We start from the raw sequence: 26,145 nt of genomic DNA, 5'->3' as shown, positions 1-26,145 counted from the left end.
AAGCACAAACAACAGTGCTAGACACTACAGTAGATGCTCAGTAAGTATCTGTGGAAGAAATGAGTATTACTTCCCAGTAAACACTGAGCTACCCCAAGTTTTCTTGGGGAAAAAATCAGTCTGGTCAGTATTCTCATTTCTCTCTAAGAAAAGAAGAGGCAAGTGATTAGGAAGTTCAAACAAGTCAACAAGAGGCTGCAAATCCTCCAATTTTCACTTGTTCATTTGATAAGCATTTGTTGTATGTACCAACTGTGCACAGCTCTGGGGACACCAAGATGAATGAAACATGGTCTCTGCCCTTGAGAGCTTACAGATGAGTGAGAGTGAGAGAGCTAATACAAATAAAACCTGACGAAGGCCCTGAAAGAGAAGGATAAGATGGGGACAGAGGTGAAATGCCTGCATTTGTCGGCAAAGGGGGGCTGGCAAGGAACCCCAGCTCCTGCCAGGGAATATAGCACAGAGTGGTGAAGGTGCGGGGCGAGGCTGACAGAGGAGACTGGCTGCTCAGCCCAGCAAGGGTACCTAAAGGGAAACAGGTTTGAGGCCAAGGCCCGGGATGTAATCACAGGGTCTGTCTGGTGCTGGAGGCTGCTGCCATACTTTTGCACTGACCAGCTTAGACAAGACCCATTCCTCTCCTCTGGTATATTCCCCATGAAGAGACGTCGCCCTTGCAAGTGGGGGCAGAATGACATGGGGGAAGAGCAGAGCAGATGGGGGACATGGGTCGTGCCAGAAGATTAGGAGAAGACTGATGAGGTGGAGGAGGGAGGGGCAGAAAGCAAGGAAGCAAGCAAGAAAGAGACAGATGTCAGAAGGACCAGGTGGATGATAGAGATAAGAGTGAGAGAGGATTGGGGTGCCTGGGTGTCTCACTCGGTTAAGAGTCTTTCTTTGGCTCAGGTCATGATTCTAGGGTCCTGGGATCGAGTGCCACATCGGGCTCTCTGCTCAGCAGTGAGTCTGTGTCTCCTTCTTCGTCTGCCCTTCTGACTGCATGTGCTCTCTCTCAAAAAAATAAATAAAAATCTAAAAAAAAAAAAAAAAGTGAGAGAGGATACCAAGACAAACAAATGACAGAAAGGGAGAGATCTGAGATTATAGAGAAATACATAGTAAAGGGAAATGGGTGATAGAGAGAGAGATGAATGACAGAGTAAGAGAAAAGAATGACAAATAAGGAGATGAGAGAGGGGGAGAGGGAGCGGACAGCTTTTTTACTGATTTATGCAGCCATTTACTGTGGCTCCATACTAGACACTGAGGGTACAGAGTTGACTAGGATAAGGGGCCCTGTTTTGAACAATCTTGTTATCTAGTGAGATAAATCAGCTCTCTACCTCCCAGGAGCAGTAGTGGATAGACTTAAACTAGATTCCATCCTAGCTGGGAATGCCCCTCCCTGCTGTGGAAACAGAAAATCCCAGCAGTGCAAGGCTTTAGAGGCCCAAGGCCTAAAAAGTAGTCCTGAGGAGAATGGCCTTGCTGGGGTAAACGTGGGTTGAGTGGTAACAGGGCAGACACAGACAAGGAGGTGTGAGAGGAAGGGCAAGGGAAGCTGTTTGGCAAAGGTCAGGAATCAGAGCCACAGGTCAGCAGCACTGGCTACGATTTATGGGCAGGAAAGCCAAACGAGGCCTCCACTATTAACTATAGTGTTCTACTATGGGTTTCAGAGTACTCATCAGGGAGGTTCGAGGCACAAGAAGACCTTGGCAGAGGAGGAGGTGGGGTGCCTGTTCCAGAGTCTCATGCACAAAGCCATGACACTAGAAGTCTTTCCAGCTACTATTACCTGGTAGTCCTCATTAACAACTGTGTATAAAGCAGATCATAGAAGTAATATGAACCATGTGTGTGATTACTATGTACTATGCTTCTAGGCACCGAGGGAGGATACAGTAGAGAACAGGGTACCTTTCTTATTTGGGGCCCTTCTTCTACATCCAGGATTTCTAAAGTTTTTCTGAGTCCAGGGTTTAACATTTGGGTGGTTAGCCTTGATACTACCTTCTCCCCAACCATCTAATCCCTCCCTGAGTTCTACTGAGTTTTCTTTTATATCTTTCTGGATTCTCTCGCTCTCTCTCTCTCTCTCCCTTTCTCTCTCTCATTTTCACTGAGACTATTTCACATAATCACACTTCTCCACAGAACCTGCCACCAACCCCTTCTGGTCTAGTCCAGGCCCTTAACACTTTATATCCATAATAGTGTGTCAGTCTGCCAGCCAGTCTCCCCTTATTCCACCTCCAGTCATTGCTTTTACTTTTTAAAGCTTTTATTTATTTATTTGAGAGGGAGAAAGAGAGAAAGCATGAGTGGGGGTGCAGAGAGAAGAAGGGCAGACTCCCAGCTGAGCAGGGAACCCAGTGTAGATCTCAATCCCAGGATCCCGGGATCATGACCTGAGCTGAAGGCAGACACTTAACCAACTGAGCCACCCAGTTGCCCCTCCAGTCATTGCTTTTAAGATCACACTGTGTCAAACACCAATTGAATTGTGGCATTCATCTATTCAAGAATCTTTACTGGCTCCCTATTTCTTACCCTATTCTGCAGCAAATAGAAACTGGATCTGACTTTCAAGGTCGTCTCTAAGATAGCTTTACCCATCCAGCCCACTCTCCCATGGCTGTGCTCCAATCATGGCCTGAAAGCAATTTTGTGTCTTTGCTGTTGGTTTCCCAACAGAATCTAGCACAGGCTCTGGAGATGGAGCACCTTGGTTTGAATTCCAGCCCCGCCACTTAGGAGCTCTGTTGGTTACATAGTGACTTCACTTCTCAAGAGCTCTAGTTTCTACTGCAGTTAAATGGGAGATAAAATAATTTGTGCAGTTGTAAAGAACAAATGAGACAATGCATGTCAGTTGCTTAGAACACAGTCTGGTAAGTCCTCAACCAATTGTAGATATTATTCTAACTGTCTCCTTTTCCTGGGATCCCCCTCTCATTTTGTCAATCTGAATCCCACCTGTTCTTCCAGGTGCTGCTCAAGTACTGTGTCCTCCCGGGTGCTTGTCCTTAGTAATTGAGTCCTCACAATTTACCAATAATAATATGATGCTTTTATATTGCTTATCATCATTTCATCCTACCAACTGTATTAGGTCAGTAAGCAAGAAGACAGACACAAGTAGACAGATCTTTGTTCATATCCTAACTCTATAACTTTGGATGTGTGATTCTACACAAGTCACTTAAGCCATTTGCGCTTTGATTTTCTTATCTGAGAAAGGGAACAATAGTCCTTACCTGGCTAGGTTATTGTGAGGATTAAAGATAATATTCTCAAAGCATCTGAGACACAGCCTGATGCATAACAAGCAGTCAACAAATAATACATAGTCTCTAACAAGGGTTATCAACTCAGATTTGTTCTTCTCGATGGTTCAAGAGTACTCCCAATGGGTTTGTCTAACCAATGTCAAGGTTCTGCTACACCACTCCCTTGCCACACTTTGAAACATAGCTTGCAAAGGTCCCTACTCTCTAGAGTTTCTCCAAGAGTAGGAAACAATCCAAAAGGAGACAGAAGCAAGGCAGTAGGGACTTTGGGACCATGGGAACAAAACCCCAAACATGGGGAAGAAAAATCCTAGCAGAGGAACTATAGCTAGAGCTGGGGCCTTTTAGTGCTAGTTTGGGAAAGGAGAGGAAACTATCTACAGGGTCTGATACTTGGTCTAGTATTATTCCTAAACATCCCTATACTTGGAGATAGTCCATACTTACATTCCACTGCTAGCTGTGTGACCTTGGGCAAGTCACTTCCCTGAGCTGCAGATTCTTTATCTGTAAAATGATGAAGATAACTATTCTTTACTCATGAGTTGTAGCCTGAATTAAATGTGATCACATGTGTGAAATCACTTGGAAGAGTGCCTGACATACCATGAACTTAAAAAGAAAAAAAGAACAGGTAACAGAAAGCTGAACTGCACTGCCAGCTTCAGAAAACTGAAATTGCTTTGGCATGAGGATGAGGCTTAGAACCTCCAGTCCTTTCTAGGATACCGCATGGTATCCTCCCCAAAGAGGGTCCTGTCTCAACAAGCTGGTATATCTGAGGCTCCTCTTGGCTCTTTCCACAAGAAGCAGTCAGAAAAGGAAAGTCCCAGTGGTCCTAGATTTAAACCATACCCCCTTTAGGCAGTGGGGAAGACGGATGAAGAGAAATAAGCAGAGAGGCAAGAAAATGCCAACCACCAACCATGCAGCTCCAGGCCTAGGCATGGAAGGAATGACACCAGTGGCCTGCCCTTTCTCCCATGCTTGGCTCAGACATTGTAATTAGTACATACCCAACCATTCATTGTCCCAAAGTTCCTTCCTTAGGAAACAAAGAAAGGTATATTAAAGAAAGAAAGCTGAAGTGGGGAGAGGGGCAGCAGCCATGACTACCCGCAGTACCTACCATGGAACTTGTCCCTCGTGGGGAGATGGATTAGGAGAAAGCTGGGTATCCAATCAGCTCAGGTGCCCAAGGACCCCTCCAGCCAGACCCCAAGGCTCCTTCCTGCAGGCTGGATCTTCCTTAGCTGGGACCCGTCTGCCTTCCTTTTAAGACCTCCTGAGATCATGGGCCATCAGCCCCAGCTCCTGAGTGTGATCCAAGGGCCTCAGGCACAGTCAGGTCCCAGTTCCAAGAACAGAGAGGAGTAGCACTGAAGGCAAGGTATGGTCACCAACCGTTGGACCTAGATGTGGCCACAACTGTAGGGACCGAAAGCCAGTGTCAGAGAGCAGGACTGAAGGAGTGAAGACGTTGCTCCAGAAACCAGCCAGCACCCTGGTGGCAAAGGGAAGGATGAAAGGCAGTTCCAGCAGCATAAACAGCCCCCCTGTTCCCTACTCCAGCCTCCTCTGGGTCCTGGCCCACCCCCTTCCACAGCTCAGGGGCCAATAAGGAAGCTGGGCCCCCAGCCACTGCTAGAACTCAGGAAAGGAGCAAGGAAATGATGTTTGGGAAAGATAAAGCGAGTGTCTAAAAAGAATTTTTAAAAATACACGTAAGTGAGAGAGAAAAATACCCCAGACACATACACTTAAAAGAATTCCTGTGCTTCCTGAACCAAGCTGACCCCACCCAGCCATCTCTGTAGGTCTGCTGGGCCCCAGAAAAGGGAAGCCCAGATCAGCCAAGGTTAGCAGCCTCCAGGTCCAGAAGAGCAAGGAGGAAGGACTACTGCTATTTTACATAGCTGGGAGCAAGTGACCTAGAGATTTTCCAAGGAGAAGGTTCTGTTGAGGCAGAAAGACTTATAAACCAGTCTGGGTCATATTTTACAGGGTCTGCACTTCCTATGGGCACCTGAGCCAATCCAGGGAAAACCTTATTTTGCAGTAGAGACCCCAACTCCAGAATAGTGGTGCTTGGAGTCAGCATCTCTGGCTCTGCTGTGAATTTGCTCGGACTTCTGACAACTTACTCCTTCTCTCTGAGCTTCCGTTTCCTCTCTGAAAAATAAAATGTTGACTCCATTGAAACAAATGACCCTTCCAGCTAAACATGCTGTGATGTAATAGTCCTGGGCCCCAGGCTGGGGCTTCAGATGACGTCCTCACTGACATGTGTGATAGCCAGAAACCAGAGCAGCCACACGTTAGTTTCTTATATCCCAAGCCCCAAGTCAGGCATCAGAGTTTAATTTCTCTCAGGGATTTAGAGTTGGGGGTTGCCCTTTGTAATATTCCTAATCCCCATTCCAGTTTCCCTTGGCCTCTTGTCCAAAGTCCAGCAGTTTCTGGCCCAAGAGGGCTTATATGGGTCCCCTCAGGACAAGAAGCATGCCCAGGCTATTCCTCTCTGGGGAAATTGTTCCTGGAGCCTCTTCCCCTCTCCTCCGTGTGTACCATCTGGGGAAGTCTGGGTTGACTTTTGTCTACTCCCCAAAAGGCTGGTGCCATCCAAAGAAGCCCATAGGCCTCCCTTTGGTAGTTAGTACTGTATAGGGAAAGGCTGGGGATTTTATGGGCATATCAATCTGGCTTGGAGTCTCAGCTTCACTACTCACTCCTGGTTTGGACTTGGGCATGTCACAGGGCTTCCATTTTCTTACCCACTGGTATTCAATAATTGGCACCTGCTGTTAATGTTATCTTCTACCCCAAATAATAATGGGCAAAAGTACTGTTAATAGCAAGAAAAATAACTTTTTTAATCCAAATGAAGATGAAAGAGAAAGGACTAGTTAAAAGAAGGTCCAGGGGCACCTGGGTGGCTCAGTGGGTTAAGCCTCTGCCTTTGGCTCAGGTCATGATCTCAGGGTCCTGGGATCAAGCCCTGCATGGGGCTCTCTGCTCAGCAGGGAGCCTGCTTCCCCCTCTCTCTCTGCCTGCCTCTCTGCCTATTTGTGATCTCCCTGTCAAATAAATAAATAAAATCTTTAAAAAAAAAAAAAAAGAAGGTCCAAAACCAATGGTTACCAGAGGGAAGGTGGGTGAAATAGGAGATCGGGATTCAGGAGTGCACTTGTTGGGATGAGCACCAGGAGTTATATGGAAGCATTGAATAGCTATATAGTACACCTGCAACTAATTTAACACTGTATCTACACTGGAATTGAATACAAAACTTAATAAAAAATTTTTGAAAAAAAAAAAAAAGATTCAAAAGCCAAACCTTGTACTTGGATACTCAGAGCTTCTCAAACTTTAGTGGGCATACTAATAGCCTGGCCATCCTGTTAAAATGCAGATTCTGAGTCAGTAGGTCTAGATTAGGCTCCAGATTTGATTTTCTCACAAGCTCTACAGTAATGCTGCTGCCAGTGGTGTGATCACCATTCTTTGACAATGCACAATACGGTACCATTAATGGTACACTACAGGATAACCCCTGGTCTGAAAAAGCAGCAGGATAAACAATCTCTTCTGTCACTACTCAGGCCTCAGTGCCAGGCCTCCCCAATCTTCTGGTCATCAAGTGCCTTCCTCCTTCCACTCAGCAACCCAGCAAAAACCAGTGTGATTCCCTGATGAGGCCTGCCAATCCTCACTTCCTAACAAAATAAAGAAGAAGGAGTTTGATGGCAGTCTGGCCTTTTCAGTACCCAGGTGAGGTTGAGGAAATTATAACGAGAGGTGCAATCATGTTTGTGAGACTTCCTGAGGTAGGGGAGGTGGGGAGGGCAGATGAGCTAGGGAGTGACCAGATGAGGTGAGAGGATGGGCAGGTAGGCACAGCTTATACTTGAAAAATCCATAGGCAAAGGAAGATAAAAGAGGAACACAAGCCATTTGGCCAATTTGAGATTTGGGAAAGAAGCTGGGGGAGGGGTTGGGGGTGAAAGGGGGATCCTCTCCCTTAGCAGGGCTGAGTTCCAGATTATATGACCAAGTATAACCTCCTATGTTTGGGGGAAGGTAAAAATGACTGCTTCCTTTTTTTTTTTTTTTAGATTTCATTTATTTATGTGTCAGAGAGAGAGGGAGAGAGAGAGAGAAAGAGAGAGAGAGAGAGGCAGAGGAAGAGGCAGACTCCCTGCTGAGCAAGGAACCTGATGTGGGACTTGATCCCAGGACCCTGGGATCATGACCCAAGCTGAAGGCAGATGCTTAACCAACTGAGCCACCGAGGCATCCCAAGATGACTGCTTCTTTTCCAAGCACTCAGAAAATAAGAACTTGGCATAGCTGCAAGAGGAGGATGGGCACATGCAGGTGAAAGTGGCAGATAAGCCAGAAGCTAGCTCCCAGAAGAGCCCTCTGATAAAAACTTCTGAGAGATGAGGAGATGGAGGCAGAAGAATTATGGAATGAGTGCCCTAGTGGGCTGTCACCCCAGTATCTTCTGACAGCACTACCTGCCTCGGAGCCTGGCTTCCAGCAGACCTGCCAAGCAATATGTAGAGGCAAATAGAGAAAGAGAACAATGACTCTGCCCCAACCCAGAGCAAGAAGGAAAATATGGTCTGTGTTGCCGGGGATTGTGTTAATCCAAGGTCTGGGCCATAATCTGTTGCAGGCTCTTTCCTCTTTTGAAAGTATTTAGATAAGGAGAAGTACAGAAGAGAGTCCTTGATTAGCTCTGTTTACTTTCTGTGGTTCTTCCAGCCTCCCCCTGAATATCACATTCCACCTGCCCCACACGAAGGAGGCCAAACCCATTCTGGCCAGCTCAGCAGGAAGGGAAGCCTGCACATGGACCGGCGGACAGAACAATGCACAGCTTGTTTATCTGACAAAATAGGGGAAAAGCTGCTTGATCATCATGGAGGGATACAGAGCTATGAAGGCCCACTCACATCCCACTGTTAGTGGCCGGGAGTGGGGCCTTGCAGCCTGGTGATCCAGAGATCATTTCTTATTACAGACCAAACCAGCGGGAAACATGTATACGTGTGTGTGTATAATTTTAATGACAACTTTGACAACAGTGGCTTTCTTGTCAGTCTGGGGAAGTTATAATTTGGATCACCTGAAATGTGGGTATTTTATGTAGAAGGGCTTTGGTATTGTTCTGCCTCCCCACCTTCCCCCACCTCCTCCAACTTCCCCTCATTTCTCTGAATATTCAGGTCAAGTTCTTTCATATAAATCCACTGGATCACCCTCTCCACCCTCCATGCTGGGGTCCATCCATAGGCAAAAGGAAACCCAGGGTAGTGAATAAGAAAGGGGATGCTGAGGTGGAGAGACTCCCTCAAATGCTGTGGTGTGTGTCAGGGGGTGCCTTCTGGCTCTTCATGCAGACAGTGATATTTCATCTGATTTGGCTTTTGTCTTCATGTATCCATTTTTCACATTGAAATCTTTAAAACATGGGGACACCTCTTTTTTCTAAAGGCTGGAAAGAGGCAAACTGTGAATGATGCAGGAGAGCCTTCCAAATACTAAGTGGCTAAAAAAATGCTTAGTACTTGAGAAACATAGTACTTAGAATTCTCTTTCAGAGTGGGCTGGAGAACATATTTTAGTTTTTCTCTGTATAGTCTAATAAGACATACCCATCATAGACTGCTTATTGTCAGTGATCCTAAAGGCAAGGTGGTTAACAGTGCATATTACACAGCTTCTAAAAGCAAGGGAAGCAAGTCAGGAATCTGAATAATGAAAGAGAGTTTTTCTCACTTTCCTGTTACAAAAGCTAAGAATGCCCCACCAGAGGCCTGAAAGAGACTTCTGGAGAGCACACAGAGAAAATGACAACAGGTTCATAGAGCACCATCTTCTGAGTCAGCTTCTGCTGTGTAAACCAACACCCCCAATGATAAAGAAGGTAGAGGATGCTTGTCCTTCAGCTCTGGTTTCTATTAGTAGTATTTGTAGTATCCTGTGGGAAGGAGGTTATGGGAATAATACAAAATTTCCTTTCTTCTCCCTTTAAGCCAAATATCTTCTTCCACTCAAACTCAGTATTAGAGATCCCTTTTCAGGGAGATGATGGAACCCACAGAGGTTTCCCCCAAAGTCAAGCCTCAAAGCCCTCAGAATTACTTCTGGCCACTCTTCAATTCACCCCCACTAGTAAGGACATGAAGCCTTAGGATGATAGCCAACAATAGTGAATACCCCAGTAGAACAAAGAACACCCACTCACTCTGCTTTGAGCAAAGATGACAATAAGGAAGGGTCAATGTGCAGTGGACCTGGACTACAGTGAGCTAGGTGGACAGTAGTGGGAGAAGAGGTTGCAAAAGTGCCAAGGCCAGGTCATTTTCAAAGGCCAAGGTAAGAAGCATACATTTAAATCTCAGTGCAGTGGAAAGAGAGTGGACATTGCTAATGTCCAAATGATCAAAATTTTATAAAGATCTCACTTGGCTGATGGATTTAGGTAAGACAAGAGTAGGAGCCAGGGAACCAGTTAGAAAGGCTCTTATAGGTAAGAGATCATGGTGGTTTTTTCTAGGGAGGAAGCAGTAGGGTAGAGAAAAGAAGCTTGATTAGAGATGTCTCAAAGAGGTAGAGCTGGCAGGATTTGTTGATGGATTGAATGCGGAGAGTGAGGGAAAAGGAAGCCATGACATTTGGGTCATCTGGCATCTGTACCTTCTTAGCACAGAATTCATTCCCGAAACTAAGTCATTAGTAGTGCTAAAAAAAAAAAAAAAAAAAAAATTGGCAGTCCTCACCATTCTTTTATTCAAACATTGATGGAGTTTCCATCTACATTTAAGGTGCATGGAAGGGTACCATGGCACATGCCAAAATGAAGACTCAGTTTAAACTGGAGGAGACTGGAGAATTCATGCCAAGTTTTGCATAAACAAGAGGGGAGAAAGCAGGAATATGCTGAATGAAGAATGTACAGTTTCTATAAGGCACACGGGAAGTAAAATTAAAATGACGGTGAGAATATGGCAGCCCATAAGTGTTAGGGTAAAGCATTTACTTTATATAACCCAAGAGGCAAGAGAGAGGCTTTGGAGGCTCCAGGATAGGACAGCAACATGGTAAAAATCAATGTGTGTGAAGGGTTATTCTGGTAGCCAAGTGTAGGACAAATTATGTGGATAAATAGTGAAAGCATAGAGAAGCAGGCTGGCACCACACATACAGTAAAAGGTAGAACTAGAGCAGGGCAGCGGAGGGGGGGGGCGGCGGAAGGGAAGGCTGAGAGGGAGGACATGAGAATCAGAATCAACAGGGTTGGACTACTAATTAAATATGAAGGAGAGAACGGGGTTAATGTGACCATGAAACATGTGGGAGAGCAGTGGTATCACTCATCTAAATAGGGAAATTGGAGCAGGAGCTGGGTTTGGGAGAAATATTTTATTTTTGACAAGAGTTTGTTCCATAGGCTGTCAAATTATGTAGATAGGCATGCCCAGCAAGAAGCTTAATGTCTGGGCTGCAGTGCTAGAAAGAGATTAGGGCAGGCTATGGACATGCAGTCAGTATCCCGAGAGGAGGCAGCTGATGCTGCTGCATTAGATGTAACTGCCTGTGGTAAATGTGTACAAAGAGGGTAGGTGACAGGTCTCTACAGAACAGCTAGAGTTCAGGTGGGAGAAGAAGAAAAGCTGATCAAAGAGACACAACAATAAAGTCATTTTTCAAAGATATCGGCAATATGTATTTTTAAACTAAGTGTCCACCAAGTGACAGGACACAGGCATTCTTACGCATTGCTAGGTAGGAAGGGATATGGGTACACGCTTGCTGGAGGGAAATGTAGTGTAGCAAGAGACATCAAAATGTTCCCACTGTGCTTGTTTCAGCCAACATACACTAAAATTGGAATGATATAGAGATTAGCATGGCCCCTGCAAAGGATGACATGCAAATTTATGAAGTACTCCATTTTTCTCCCCTGGAATTAGAGAACATTGTGGTTGCATAACTTTGTGAATATACTGACAATCACTGAATGACACATTTGAAAGTAATGAATTTTATGGTATGTGAATTACATCTGTTTTAAAAAATGTTCCTATCCTTTGATCCAGTCTTTCCACTCCTGGGATTCTATCCTAAGAGAGCAATTAGAGATGCACACATTGATTTATGTACATGAAGTGTCATCTACTGCAGGGATATTTATGATGCTAAAAACAGGAATATTCTAAGTGTCTGACATTTAGGAAGAGTTAAGTGAAGTATTGTACATCTACACGAAGGAAAAATAATCTACCATTAAAAACCATGTTTCTCCAGACTACTTAATGATCCTGGAAAAGGCTCACAATACAATGGTAAGCCAAAGAAAAAGTATATAAACCTGTATGTAGTACCAGCCCAATTCAAAAAATATATATGCATGTACCTATATATTCATGTACAATCATACACATATTAAAAGACTGAAAACAAATATACTAATATCTTCCCAGTAGGCATTTATCTCTATGTGGTGGAATTAAGGGATATTCTAACATTTCTTACACCTTCACAAAATTGCAAAGTTTTCTCTACACATGCATTATAGCTGAATGAGAAAAGGTTTTCAAAGAAAAAAGACACCATTCTACATGGAGATATCATTTACCCTGACAGTTGTCGGATATAACTGTCTGATACATTTAAGTTAGGAATCTGCAATTATACTTGTCATTTCACTTAACTATTTCAAACATCTAGATTTCACCCTCAGGCAAATCAGCCTAGAGGCCACCAACTAGCAAAATGCTTTCCCAACAAATGCTTTGCTGCTTGATAGTATATTCCTCTGTTTATTTTACTACTAAAACAAAAACAAAAACAAAACCCAACCCTCCCCCAAAATCAAAACCCCCCCAAACTAAAAAAATCCCCAAGCCCCAGCATTTGGCAGTTTTTTATGCCAATATTAACACTGGAAACTGTTCTTTGCTGTGAGAGGTGGCCAGGGCTGGAAGAATAAGGAACAAGTTGAAGGGAGACCAGGCAAAGGAAAGGGGTCAAGTCAAGGTCAGCATCATGGGTGTGCCCAGTGGGTTGAAAAATATTACTACTCAAGGTCTTCTTCTTCTTATTTTTTTTTTTAAAGATTTTATTTATTTTTTTCATGAGAGATGGAGAGAGAGAGAGAGAGAAGGAGGCAGAGGCAGAGGGAGAAGCAGGCTCCTTGTGAAGCAGGGAGCCCAATGTGGGACTTGATCCGAGGACCCTGGGATCATGACCTGAACTGAAGGCAGATGCTTAACTGATTGAGCCACCCAGGAGCCCTACTCAAGGCCTCCTTGGCTATAGTTTCTTCGCAGGTGCCTGATGAACTTGGTTGGACAAAATTTCATGGAGAGGGAACAAGGCACAGGAATATCTGGTGTGGGGTGTGGCCGCAAGTACCATTAGTGAAGACATCTAATTTCTAATATTTGTATATAGTTCACAAGGAACTTTCATACACACCACTCCATTTAATCCTTACAACCACCTTATAAACTCTACTGCAGGAAAGATGAAACTCAGGCTTAGAGGCGAAATAAATCACACAAGGCCTGAACCCCATTTTCAAATTCCTTTGCTTTTTCCCTAAACAGTGGTTCTTGAAGTTTTTCTATAGATCAGCATCAGCATCACTGAGAACTGGTTTAGAAATGAAATTCTGGGGTCTGACTCCAGATCTTCTGGATCAGAAACTCTAGGAATCAGGCCCAGAAATCTGAATTTTAACAACCTCTCCAAGTGATTCTACCGCACACCCGCATTTGAGAGCCATCACTCTAAAGAATGCTACCATGCATTTTAAAACGGATTTTCTAAGGAGGGCCTGTATTGCATGGAGCACTGGGTATTATACGTAAACAGTGAATCTTGGAACACTACATTAAAAACTAATGATGTATTGTATGGTGGCTAACATAACACAATTAAAAAAAAAACAGATTTTCAAGCAGCTTCTTTTATATACTGGCTGCTGGGCACCTGGGTGGCTCAGTCATTTAAGCATCTGCTGTCAGCTCAGGTCATGATTCCAGGGTCTGGGGACTGAGTTCCACATTGGGCTCCCAGCTCAGCAGGGAGTCTGCTTCTCCCTCTATCCTTCCCCACTCCTTGTGTTCTCTCTTTCTCTCAGTCAAATAAGTAAATAAAATCTTTAAAAACAAACAAACAAATAAATAAATAAAATACTGGCTGCTGGTGCTTTGACTTATGTGGGGTCTTGTCTTCCAAGGCAGCCTGGGAGCCTTTCTTCAACTGTCAGTGACTGTGTATATAGTCGAGGGGGCTGCCTGAATAGAATTTGGGCTCCAGGGGCAGGAGGGAACACATTACTTCATGTTGAGGAAGGTCTCAGAACCAAGAGGGCAATTCACTGCTCACATCTTCTCTGTTTGGAGGAGATATGAGCGGGTGAGCCGCTGCTATATCTCTACCTCCCTTTCTGAAATTTCTCTCCGTGAAGGCTTTCATATGGTTCCACAATGTCCTGCATGAGCCCCTGGGAAATTTCCTGATCTGATGTATTTACATTTATAAACCTCTAGTTGCTCAAGATTTTCATTTCTTTGGTTTTCATTTTTTTAATAGAGGCTTTTCCAAACAGCAATTTAGAAAAAATGCAAGAATTGAAATAAAATTATTTTCCTTCTGAGGAATATGAATTCCCCTACTCATGCCTCTCAACTTACTCCCTACCCAGTTTCCTCACTGCAGGTAACTGCTTGCTCTCTCTCTCTCATGCATGCACTCCTGCACTCAATCATACACATTCCTTCCTCTTGGGATGGAGAATAAACAAATCAGTTATTTTTTAAAAAATTGGACTTGACTTAAATTGGATTTTAAATTTTGTCAAGGTAATGTTTGTAAAATTGAAACAAAACTCATACATAAATATAGATTTAATTTGAAAATACTAACACTAAAAGAATCACAGAAGGAAAATTTTAAAGTATTGTTCTTTGTTTTTTGTCCCCAGCATCTTGAATAGTGCTTGCTTGGCTCTCAATAATTGAATGAGTGAATGAATGAATGAATGAATGAATTCGATGCTGGTACCAATGTAAACAGGAAATATGAAAATACAAAAAATAAATTTCCCTTCCCACCTAGGCATTGAAAAATGTTGGGAGTCCACATGTTGGAATCCATGTTGGGAGTCCACAAGGATTATGAACACAGAGCATTCAGGCAAGAAGGCTTTGACACTGGAGATATATCCTGTGGAACACTGAGAGACAACAGAACTTTAGGGCATCTTGACCTGCCTAGTACAGAATACATAACGTCTACTAACCTGCAGGTACAAAATCTACGTAAAGGAGGTCATGCTTGAGGTCTGACCTTGACAGAAGGGTAGGGATTGAATGAGATGAAATGTACTCCTGTAGAAGGAATAGCATGTGAGAATCATGGAAATGGGAGTCAAAAATGGTATCCTGAGAGTAGGATGTGAGAGAAGGAGTGGTGAGAGGTAAGGCTAGAGAAGCAGGCTGGGCCAGAACATGGACGAACTAAGCCACCATGTTAATGAGTTTGGACGTTCCCACAGGCACTGGGTAGTAAGTGCAAGATTTTAAGTATGACAGAGGCAAAACCAGATTTGCATTTTGGGAAGATGTTTCAGTTGACATTTGGTAGGGAGAAAAGAGGCAGGTGGACCACTTGGAAATAAAAGTTATAGTCCAAGCGATCTCTGATTCAGGGACAGAGTGGAGAGGTATATTTGAGAATTATCTTGTCTGGGAGGTAGGACCAATAAATCTTGGTGTCTGATTGGACAGATGTGAGGAGTAAAGAAGAGGAGGGAGTCCAGAATATCTGCCAGATTTCTCACTTCAGCAAATGATTCAGCCTGTCACCAATACAAGAAGAAGAATAGGGAGGAAATCAATCCAATTTTGGACAAGTTGATTTTTAAGTATTTTTTTTAAAGCAACACTTGCAGAAGGCAAACCATTCAAAGAGTACAAACAATACAAAAACATGAGTCCCCCACACTACTAGGGAAACCACTGTTAACATTTTCCTATTTATCCCCCAGTAGCAGTATGGTATAGTATTAAAAGCATAAGCTCTAGAACCAGACTGGATCTGAATTCATCACTGCTAGCTAATGGCCTTGAGCTAGTTATTTAACATCTTTGCCTCACTTACATCATCTGTAAAACGGAAATATAAAAATAGAACACCAAAAATGCATACAAGAATACTGTTCAGAAACCTGATGTTTGTGCTTAAACAGATAATTTCATATCTGTGTGTATTTTTTCACAACTTTTTAAGAACTGGATAGTATTACACCATGGAAATTTTGTTCAGTTTATTTAACCATTATCCAGTTAATGAATACTGAGGTTGTGTCTATTTTTTTTTTATTACAAATAATGCTGCAGTGAATATCTCTGTAATCTTTACATACAGATGATTATATCTATTAGATAAAGTGGAATTGTGGTTCACAAAATATGTAAATGTTTGTAATAAAGTCTCCTGAAATCCAAAGAGGTTATGGTAATTTGCACTTCCACCAACAATGTATTACAGCAGTGCTTTTCAAACTTTAATGTGCAAACAAATCACCTGGGGATCTCATTAAAATGCAGGTTATGATTTAGTAGTTCTGGGCTGGAACTGCATTTCTGACAATCTCTGGGTTGATACAGATACTGGTGGCCCAAGTATCACATTTTGAGTAGAAAGTATATAGCAAGGTGTAAGAGTGTGTTTCTCTGCATGCTTGACAAAAAATAATGAATACTGAATGCTCTGATTTTTGCCATTCTCATAGGTTCATTCATAAGTTGTATCTTAAGGCATGAGTTGTTGCTTAAATAAATCTGTATTTCTTTAATTATGAGTTTTGGTGAGCATCTTTTCATTTGTTTTTATAGACCAACTTTATTTTTTCTCAGTTGCCTCTTTAGGTCCTTTTTTCTCTTTTACAATGATTTGTTGGTATTTTCTTTAGTGATTCTCGGTCTCAAGAGCTCTTTATATAAAAAGATGCAAAATCTCCTTCCCAGGCTTATATCTTTAGATTTTGTTTATACACTTAAGTTCTGCTGTACATTTTAACTTTGGTGTAGTTGAAATTAACAGTTTTCTCCTTGATGGCTTCCTTTGTGTCTTGTTTAGAAAGACCTTTAATTTCATGAAAAAATCATATATTAAAGATCATATACTAAACTATGTCTTTGGATCAATTTCTAGACCTAATTATGGTCCATTGATCTGACACATGAATATGTGCCAGTTTTAATTAAGCTGTTTTATTTATTGTAGTTTTATAATGTGTTAGAAAGGTACTGGTCCCTTTCTCCCTTATTACTCTTCTTTTTCAGACATTTCCTGACTAATCTTACAGATTTATATTTCCATATGTACTTTAGAATCACCTTGGGCATGCTAGTGTAATATGAAGTTGAATCCAGAATCTTGGAGTGTGGTCTTCCCTGGATACAGGAATCTGGGAGTTATCAGCAGTACCTGAAGCCTCTCAAGAAAAGTTCATAGAATGAGAAAGAGGGTCTGAGACCAAACTTTAGATTAGTAGTTCTCAAAGTTCAATACTTAGACCAGCAGCACCAGCACTATCTGAGAACTCCTTGGCCCCTGATTAGATCAGAAACTGTGGGGAGGAGGGAGCCAATATGTTCCTTAACAAATCCTCCAGAGAATTCTAGTGCACACTCAAGTTTGAGGACCACTGTTTTAGGGGATACCAGTAGTTAGGAGACAAATTACAGAAAAAGAACTGGAAATAAACAGTAGGAAGAAAACTAGGAGAAAGAGATGTTTAATAATCAAAGAAATTTCCAGAAAGAAGTATTCAACAGGGCTAGTGTTTATTAAGCAACAACTACTTCTAAAGGGCTTTATACATATCATCTCACTTACTCATGTGACTCCATAAGGTTATATAAATATTTGTACATATCAGGAAATTGTGATTAAGTGACTTGCTAAAGGTTGGCCAGTTGGTAAATGGTTTAACACCAGTGTTATTATATGTCAGTGGCTACCTTCCTTCCTCTGTAGTATACTGCTGAAAAACTCTATTAAAATTGCTCATTGGAAAAGGAGAAGGAAGATGCTCCTTCCTTCCCTGTTTTTTCAACCTGGAGGATACTAATGTACCTTGGAACTATACAGAGAAGAGTATTGTGACAGTGGAAGAAGCCAGACTATAGGGGAAATGGGAAGGAAGAAAGGGAGACAAGGGATATAAGAATACTTTTCAAGAGCCTAAGGAGCTGAGCTATGAAGGGAAAGAGAATCATTGTTAGAGGAGGATGAAGGTCAAGGGCAGATGATGTTTTTAGGAGAAAATGACTACCTAAAGATACTTATGTGTAATTGAGACTAGTTTATTCTTTTTAAAAAGATTTTGTTTATTTATTTGACACAGAGAGAAAGAGAGCACAAGCGAGGGAAACAACAGGCAAAGGGAGAAGCAGACTCCCCACTAAGCAAGGAGTCCAATGTGGGACTCCATCCCAGGACCCCAGGGTCATGACCTAAACCAAAGACAAGACACTTAACTGAGTGAGCCACCCAGGCATCCCTTGAGACTAGTTTAGATTAGGAATAGCATTCTATGGGTCTAGAGCAATCTTTGGTACTGATCTCTCCCCTAAGCACCACACCAGTTCTACCTATGCCCTACAACTGCAGTTGAATCTCTACGTATCTTATCAGTCAACTCAAACTGAAGAGAAAACCAAGGAAAAGCCAAACAAACATTAACATCAAGCCTAACTCTTCCTACTTTAGTTTTTTAAAAATCTTATTTGTTTGCTTTACATCTTTATAAGTTTGACTGGCTCAAACCTTGTAACTACTACTCCTCCTTTTCTTTAGTCTGTGTACTGAATCAGTCACAAATTTTTGGCTTTGATATATCTCTCCCATTAACTCTTCCAGTCTACTCTGCATAAACAATCACACCACATGGCCACTTTACATTCAGTCAACCCACACCAATTTCCCACAAACACTAATTTCATTCTTATTCACCTACTCACAATCCTGCAGCAGCTCCCCACTGCCTACTGGATAAAGTTTGCTTTTTATGGACTTTCCATAGATTATTCAAATTTTCCTCTTACTGATTAAGTTGGATGGGCTTCCTTAATAGTCTCCAAACCTATGTTTCTCTCCATCCTCTTTTTTTTTTAATTTTTTATTTTTTATAAACATATATTTTTATCCCCAGGGGTACAGGTCTGTGAATCACCAGGTTTACACACTTCACAGCACTCACCAAAGCACATACCCTCCCCAATGTCCATAATCCCACCCCCTTCTCCCAAAACCCCTCCCCCCAGCAACCCTCAGTTTGTTTTGTGAGATTAAGAGTCACTTATGGCTTGTCTCCCTCCCAATCCCATCTTGTTTCATTTATTCTCCCGAAGCTGCGCGCTCGGTCAAAGAGGACGACCTTCCCCGATAGAGGAGAGGACCGTTCTTCGGTCAAGGGTATACGAGTAGCTGCGCTCCCCTGCTAGAACCTCCAAACAAGCTCTCAAGGTCCATCCTCTTTTTATGCCTTCCCACGTATCATTCAGGAATTCAGCCAACCTCCTCCTCTTTTTATTTCTTATTTTATTAAGTTTTGTATTATTTTTTTTCAGTGTTCCAAAATTCATTGTTTATGCACCACACCCAGTGCTCTGTGCAATACATGCCTTCCTTAACACCCACCACCAGGCTCACCTAACCCCAACCCCCTCCCCTCCCAAACCCTCAGTTTGTTTCTCAGAGTCCACAGTCACTCCTGGTTTGTCTCCCCCTCCGATTTCCCCCTACTCACTTTTCCTCTCCATCTCCCAATGTCTTCCGTGTTATTCCTTATGCTTCACAAGTAAGTGAGACCATATGATAATTGACTCTCTCTGCTTGACTTATTTCACTCAGCATAATCTCCTCCAGTCCCGTCCATTTTGATACAAAAGAAGGGCCATCTGTACCTCAATGTTCATAGCAGCAATGGCCACAGTTGTCAAACTGTGGAAAGAACCAAGATGCCCTTCAATGGATGAATGGATAAAGAAGATATGGTCCATATATACAATGGAGTATTATGCCTCCATCAGAAAGGATGAATACCCTCCCCTTCTTTTTAAAATTTTTTTGCAAGCTTTTTGTGTTATTCTTCCAATTTTCATAATCACTTGCTGCTGGTGTCACTCATTTTGACAGTCATGTATTTCCTTGCTCAACCATTTTACCTATGTATGTCTCATCTCCCTTCACTAGAGTTCAGAGCTAGAGCATACTTCTGCTATGACTGCCACCACAATGTTTAACATATTGCTACGTACATGCTAAGCACTCACACTCAAAAATATTTATTAAATCAATGACATTGTATTACAGGAACTTGCTATTTAGAGATATTTGGTGAATTAATGTTTAGAAAATGCCTATTACTTTTTAAATTTTCAAATGTCATATTAAAAACTGTACATTCACTGGTGATATACCTGGTATCACGTATTGTTCTAGGCATGTTCTCATGAGGTACCTATTTAATCTTTACCAGATCCCTGTCAGGTGGGAAGTACAGCCCTGAATCACCCGTAAGAATAAGACTATGAGATGGTTAGAGGCTTACCTAGTATTTCCACGATATCTACTGACTACTGAGTTTACACTTAAAACCCCCAATACCATTGCTCTCTTCTTCATAACAGATTCCTTTCTTTCTGTTTTTATTTTTAAAACAGGGTCCCATGGTTCTTAATTGAGTTATAAACATTATTTTTCTAGAATCTTGGTGTAAGAAAAATTCTAATTAAGAAAATAGGTAAATAATAAGTATATTTATATCTTATATTTATATCTCAAGTTTAGTGTCTAATTACAGTTACTATGAATAATAAGAGAAAGTACCATTGTGTCTCTAAAGTAAATCCGTGCCATAATGCAAAGGGGGGATGAGAAGCAGCAGGGTGCTGTATTAACATTCATAATTATGCATCTTATGTACCAAAAATGAATTGCTGTTTGACAGCAAGGGAAAATGACAATCATAAGAATTATGACAAAAACACATAAGGTTAATCAACATATAATTGACTCACAAATATGCACATTTTAGTTGTTTTCTTTTATTGGTATTTATGATTTATTATTTAGAAACACTGCAAACTAATCTACCAGAATATATTTCCCTATTAAAGATGCCTGAAATGAAAACATGCACACATAAAGTGAATTAATTTTTTATGACACACAGTAGCTATATCACTTAAGGGAGATTTTGTTCCACAAATGCAATAACCTACACATAATGAGGTGTTGACTTCTTCAGTGATATTTAGTCTAAAACACACATATACACATACAAACACATTTTGGGGGCAACTTAAACCTATTGGGAGAAAAACACTATATTAAAAACTCTTTTCTCAGTATCTCCTAATGCATGCTTTATTAAACATAGCACATCCCAAAGAAACAGGAGGAATGCAGAATACAAATGACAGTATTTTCCCAGTGACTGAGACTGACCTAGCTTCAGGTCAGAAAAGAAGATGCCTTCACCCACCAGATAGCTATTGGATGACTTAACGTAAGAAGCCAACAATCATCAGTTCAGTTGCACAGACCCACACCTAGAAACTTAACTCTCACCCTATCTAAGAGCTGATTAACTTACTTTATTCTTCCATTGAGACTAGCAAGCGTCCCAGGTCAAGGCAAAGCTAAAGCCTGGGTGACTAAGACTCAATTATCCTCTTAGACCAATTTATACTTGACTTTGCTCTGGGCTCTGTTGGGATGTGAGGTTACAACTGAAGATACTACAGGGTGAGGAAAGGGAGAAAGCATGCATGGCCTAAAGGTTTTTCAAGTAATACAAGGATTTCTTGACAATCTAAATTGAAATACTCAATTTAAAGCCTCTGAAGAGGGATGCCTGGGTGGCTCATTTGGTTAAGCAGCTGCCTTCGGCTCAGGTCATGATCCCAGTGTCCTGGGATCGAGTCCCACATTGGGCTCCTTGCTCGGCAGGGAGCCTGCTTCTCCCTCTGCCTCTGCCTCTGCCTGCCTGTCTGCCCGTGCTCGCTTGCTCTCTCTCCCTCTATCCCTGACAAATAAATAAATAAAATCTTAAAAAAAAATTTAAAGCCTCTGAAGATAGTACTGAAACAGAAGCAAAGAAAGTAGGTGGGCAGGAACGAACTGAAGTTTTTAGAGAGCAAACAATGTACAGTCAGACAGACCTCGTTATAAGATGGTAGATGTGCCAGTTACCTCATTTCTTTGTACTTCGATCTCTTCATCTGGAATATGGGGATATATTCATGCCAATACCTTATAAGAGAGCTGTCATGATTAGATAACATGATGTACTTGAGAGCTGCTAGCACTGCATCTGACCCATAGTAAGTGCTGAGATAGAGGGACAGAACTGACATTTACAGAGTGTCTATTACATCTGAACGGAATCATGGTGCTGACTGAACCTCTTCAAATTTAGGTGCGAAGGTACTTTGGTGGAGCCTTTTCACCTGGCTCCAAATTCCTAAGGAGAACTCAGTTCATTCCTTACTGGTATTAATTTTTCAAACCAACTATTGGGTAGAAGACTGATATAGCACTATCTCAGTAAACTATTGAACCATGCAAGTCCCAGTGAGTGGAATTCACCAAAACTCAGCAATGCTGATACTGGGATAATAGGTGAGTTCTGGAGTCACACATGAAGGCAGGATTTGAGTTCCAGCTCTGATGTTTATTAGCTATTTGGCTTTAGACAACTGGCATGTTCATTCTAAGCCTTGGTTTCTTCAAATGATATCTACTTTGTAGAACTGTGGTGAGAATGTAAGGTGTTTTCACTATTATATTCTCATGATCACACAAGATCTCAGGCCAAGAAAGCTGTTCAGATCCTGGGATATAATACACAAGCAACACAGAGCAAATTTCCCTGTCCAGCTGTGGCAAACCAATGGCCACAGCAAGTGATTACATTGATAAGAAATTGGGAGGGGAGAAGAAATTCTTTTTACTGTGTCATGAAAAGGACTTTCTAGCAATTCTTCCTCTTTTGGGGTATTCATCATAATAGTGACCCTGAATCACATATAAGAGATCAGCCATACTCTCCACTCATCTTTAAACTTTCCTTTATTAAACACCATGCTTCTCCGAAGAAGTACAGAGTAGGAAAGAATCTTTCTCTCTCACACACACAGTAAGAGAGAGGGAGAGAAGGAAGGATACAATAAGAGAAAAGTTTCCTAATCTCATATAAAACTCATGCACCAAAACTAGTTTTTAATTTTTATTCAAAATTTTCCTTTCTGTTGGAAGGCCATGGGTACTTTAAGAAATCAATTCCTGAAGTGCAAAGAGGGACAACTTCAGGTAAGTAACTTCAACTGTGTGTAAATTAAAGTCAAACAAACTTTATGACTGGGAAAAGGAGAATGACAGGTGATGTTCTGCTCTTCCCTTAGGGAGAAAACCAGCACTGTATAACTTCTCAAAGACTATTCAAAGGCATACATTAACTTTATACTTAACAAAATTGAAGGATATTCTGCACCCTCATTACAGAGGAAAAAAAGGAAGAATATATCTTTGCATGAGCCAAAGACATAATCATTTTTAGCTGAACAAGGATGCTAGAATGGCCAACCAATGCTTTCCCTTTGATTAGTTGGAAAGCAATCAATGCACTCTTGCTATATTGGAAGTTTCACTCAAAATAGAAACTGGCCTCAAGTCCAGAAAGCTGGCAGTTCAGAGACAAATCCCCAGAAGGGATCCTGACACTTGTACTAAGATCCAGGTTTGGCATATTCATCAGGACCTAAGTTTAAGACTAGATCTTGAAGAAGCTGTTAAGAAATAAGAACTGGTAAAACATACCAACCATCTTTAGGATTCATACGTTTCTTTCATCAGCTAAAAGAAACACCTTTGGTGCTTAAGGTTTACTTAGTTTAGCTGTTTTTAATAAAGACATTCGATTTTTAAGAAGAATATTCTGGCAAGGCACAGTTTTAGGTTTATAGTAAAATTAGAAGGAAATTACAGATTTCCCATGTATCCCCTGACCCCACACATACTTAACCCCCCCCATTATCTACATCCCCCACCAGAGTAGTACATTATTTACAACTGATGAACTTACATAGATACATCACAATCAACCAAAGCCCACAGTTTACATTAGTAAATTAGTAATTTACCTTACTCTTGGTCATGTACTTCCCATGGGTTTGGACAAATGTGTAATGCCATGTATCCACCATCAGAGTATCATACAGAATAGTTTCTCTTCCCTAAAAATCCTCCGTGCTCTGCCTTTTCATCCCTCCCTCCTTCCTCCCTAATGCCTGGCAACCATTGCTCTTTTCACTATCTCCATAATTTTGCCTTTTCCAGAAAGTCATATAGTTGAAATCATTGAGTATGTAGACTTTTAAGATCAGCTTCTTTCATTTAGTAATACACGTTTATGGTTCATGGCTTGATAGCTCATTTCTATTTAATGCAGAATAATATTCTATTATCAGGATGCACCATGGTTTATCTACTCATTTACTTACTGAAGAACATCTTGGTTGCTTCCAGGTTTGGGAAAATACAAATAAAGCTGCTATAAACATTTCTGTGCATGTTTTTGTATGGAAACAAGTTTTCACCTCCTTTGGGTAAATACCAAGGAGTGCAATTGCTGGATCACATAGCAAGAGTATATTTAGTTTTATAAGAAACTACCAAACTGTCTTGCAAAATGGCTGTACCATTTTGAATTCCCACCAGCAATATATGAGTTCCTGTTACTCCACATCTTTGCCAGCATTTGGTATTGTCAGTGGTCCAGATTTTGGCTGTTCTGATAAGTGTGTAGTTATATCTCAGTGTTTTAATTTGCATTTCCCTGATGACATATAACATGAAGTATCTTTTTTATTTTTAATTTCTAGATCTTTTCTATTAAAGATTTTATTTATTTGACAGAGATCACAAGTAGGCAGAAAGGCAGGCAGAGAGAGAGGAGGAAGCAGGCTCCTTGCTGAGCAGAGAGCCTGATGAGGGGCTCGATCCCAGGACCCTGAGATTATGACCTGAGCCAAAGGCAGAGGCTTAACCCACTGAGCCACCCAGGTGCCCCTGAAGTATCTTTTCATATGCTTACTTGTCATCTGTATATTTTTTTGGTGAGTTGTCTGTTCAGGTCTTTGGCTCATTTTTTAATCAGGTTTTTTTTTTTTAAATTGTTGTGCTTTAAGAATTCTTTGTATATATAGTTTTAAATTCTTTTTTTATAGTTTTAAATTCTTTATTTAAATTCAATTTAGTTAACACATAGTGTATTATTAGTTTCAGGGGCAGAATTCAGTGATTTATTGGTTACATATAACAACCGGTATATTTTGAATCACAGTCCTTTATCAGACATATCTTTCAGAAATATTTTCTTCTAGTCTATGTCTTGTCTTCTCATTGTTCTGGCAATGTCTTTTACAGAGGAGAATTTTTTTCATTTAAATTAAGTCTAGCTTATCAATAATTTCTTTCGTGGATCATGACTTTAGTCCTGTATCTCAAAAGTTATCACCATACCCAAGGTCATCTAAGATTACTCTTATGTTATCTTTTAGGAGTTATATAGTTTCACATTTTACATTTAGGTCTGCAATCCATTCTGAGTTAATTTTTATGTAAGTGTAAGATTTGTGTCTAGATTCATTTTTTGCCAAGACATTTGATTTTTAGTAAAGATATTTGTTTAAGTTAAGCATTTAATTTTGAATTTATTAAATATATAAGGAGATAAGGCTTATGAATCTCAAGATGAGGGATTATAACATAATTGAGACTTATGCATCTGTGGAAATGAAGTAGATAAACTTTTCCTTATTCCTCTCACTAAGTACAACTAAAAACCTTGGATATTACCTGTAAAACAAGCATAAGAAGATTCTCATAATGGTTGCCTTTAATACCACTCATTAGGAGAAAATATCTGCAAAACACATGTATGATAAAGGACTGATATTTAGAATATAAAGAAGATTTAAAACTCAAGAGTGAAAAATGAACAATCCAATTAGAAGAGTCTTAATGTAGTAAAGATTTCTATTACATTAAGAAGGTAGAATTGCTAGGGATACAGTGATAAGGTCCTCCCCTCACTATGCTTTTTTTTGTTGTTGTTGTTGTTGTTGCTTACATAGCACAGGTTTGGAGCTGAGAAGCAACAATCTGGAAATGTTAATGTACACAGACAAAACAAGTCCCAATGGAAGCTTGCTCTCTCTATCCCAAGAACCAGGAAAGGGGTGGCCTAGAAAGACAGAAAAATTTTCGGCAATAACTGCTTCACTCCAGTCAAACACCATAGAAGAACTATGAACCCATCTCCATTCATGTCAACAAAGGCTGAGGGGAGAGCCTAGACTTCTACCCTGGCCAGGCTACAATGAGGTCTTTTCTGACATCACCATGGATGGCCAAGATGATGGCAGAAAAGGCTGAATATGGAGACAAGACTTTCATCCATGATGGGTGGTAACAAGACCTCCCCTGTTAACAATGTCGATAGAGGCCATGTGGGGAGTATGATCAAGTACCCCCACCTCGTGGTGACAAAGAACCACTCCCTCTCCATACTGAGGTGTTGTCAGAGGAAGCCTATGGAGAGTCAGAACTTTCATCACTGCCCAGAAATAGAGGCACAGGGCATACAGCAAGGAGGCATCCTACCTCTCCCAGCAAGGGAAGTATCAGTGGTGATTGACAGGACAAAGGAGTCTCCCTCCTCAGATATTAATAAATGCCAAACAAAGAA

General features: G+C 41.2%; 1 protein-coding gene and 1 pseudogene across 3 annotated transcripts in view; one reads left to right on the top strand and one right to left on the bottom strand.

Moving 5' to 3' along the window:
- The window catches only part of SHROOM4 (shroom family member 4), a 214,901-nt gene that overhangs the window by 46,347 nt on the left and 142,409 nt on the right, over positions 1-26,145 (bottom strand). The window contains exon 1 of one of the 3 annotated variants that reach the window (XM_013057554.2): positions 4,426-4,868. The exons of the other annotated variants lie outside the window; for them this stretch is intronic. The gene's annotated coding sequence lies outside the window, so the exon portion shown is untranslated. Of the gene's footprint in view, positions 1-4,425; positions 4,869-26,145 lie in introns of those variants that run through there. 3 annotated transcript variants of the gene reach the window in all.
- LOC123388606 lies at positions 11,169-11,268 on the top strand (annotated as a pseudogene).

Source organism: Mustela putorius, unplaced genomic scaffold, assembly GCF_011764305.1.
Source record: "Mustela putorius furo isolate JIRA1106 unplaced genomic scaffold, ASM1176430v1.1 tig00003903_pilon_pilon_pilon, whole genome shotgun sequence".
Lineage (NCBI taxonomy): Eukaryota > Metazoa > Chordata > Mammalia > Carnivora > Mustelidae > Mustela > Mustela putorius.
Note: the sequence above shows the minus strand (reverse complement) of the source record. Positions and strands in the feature narration are given on the sequence as shown.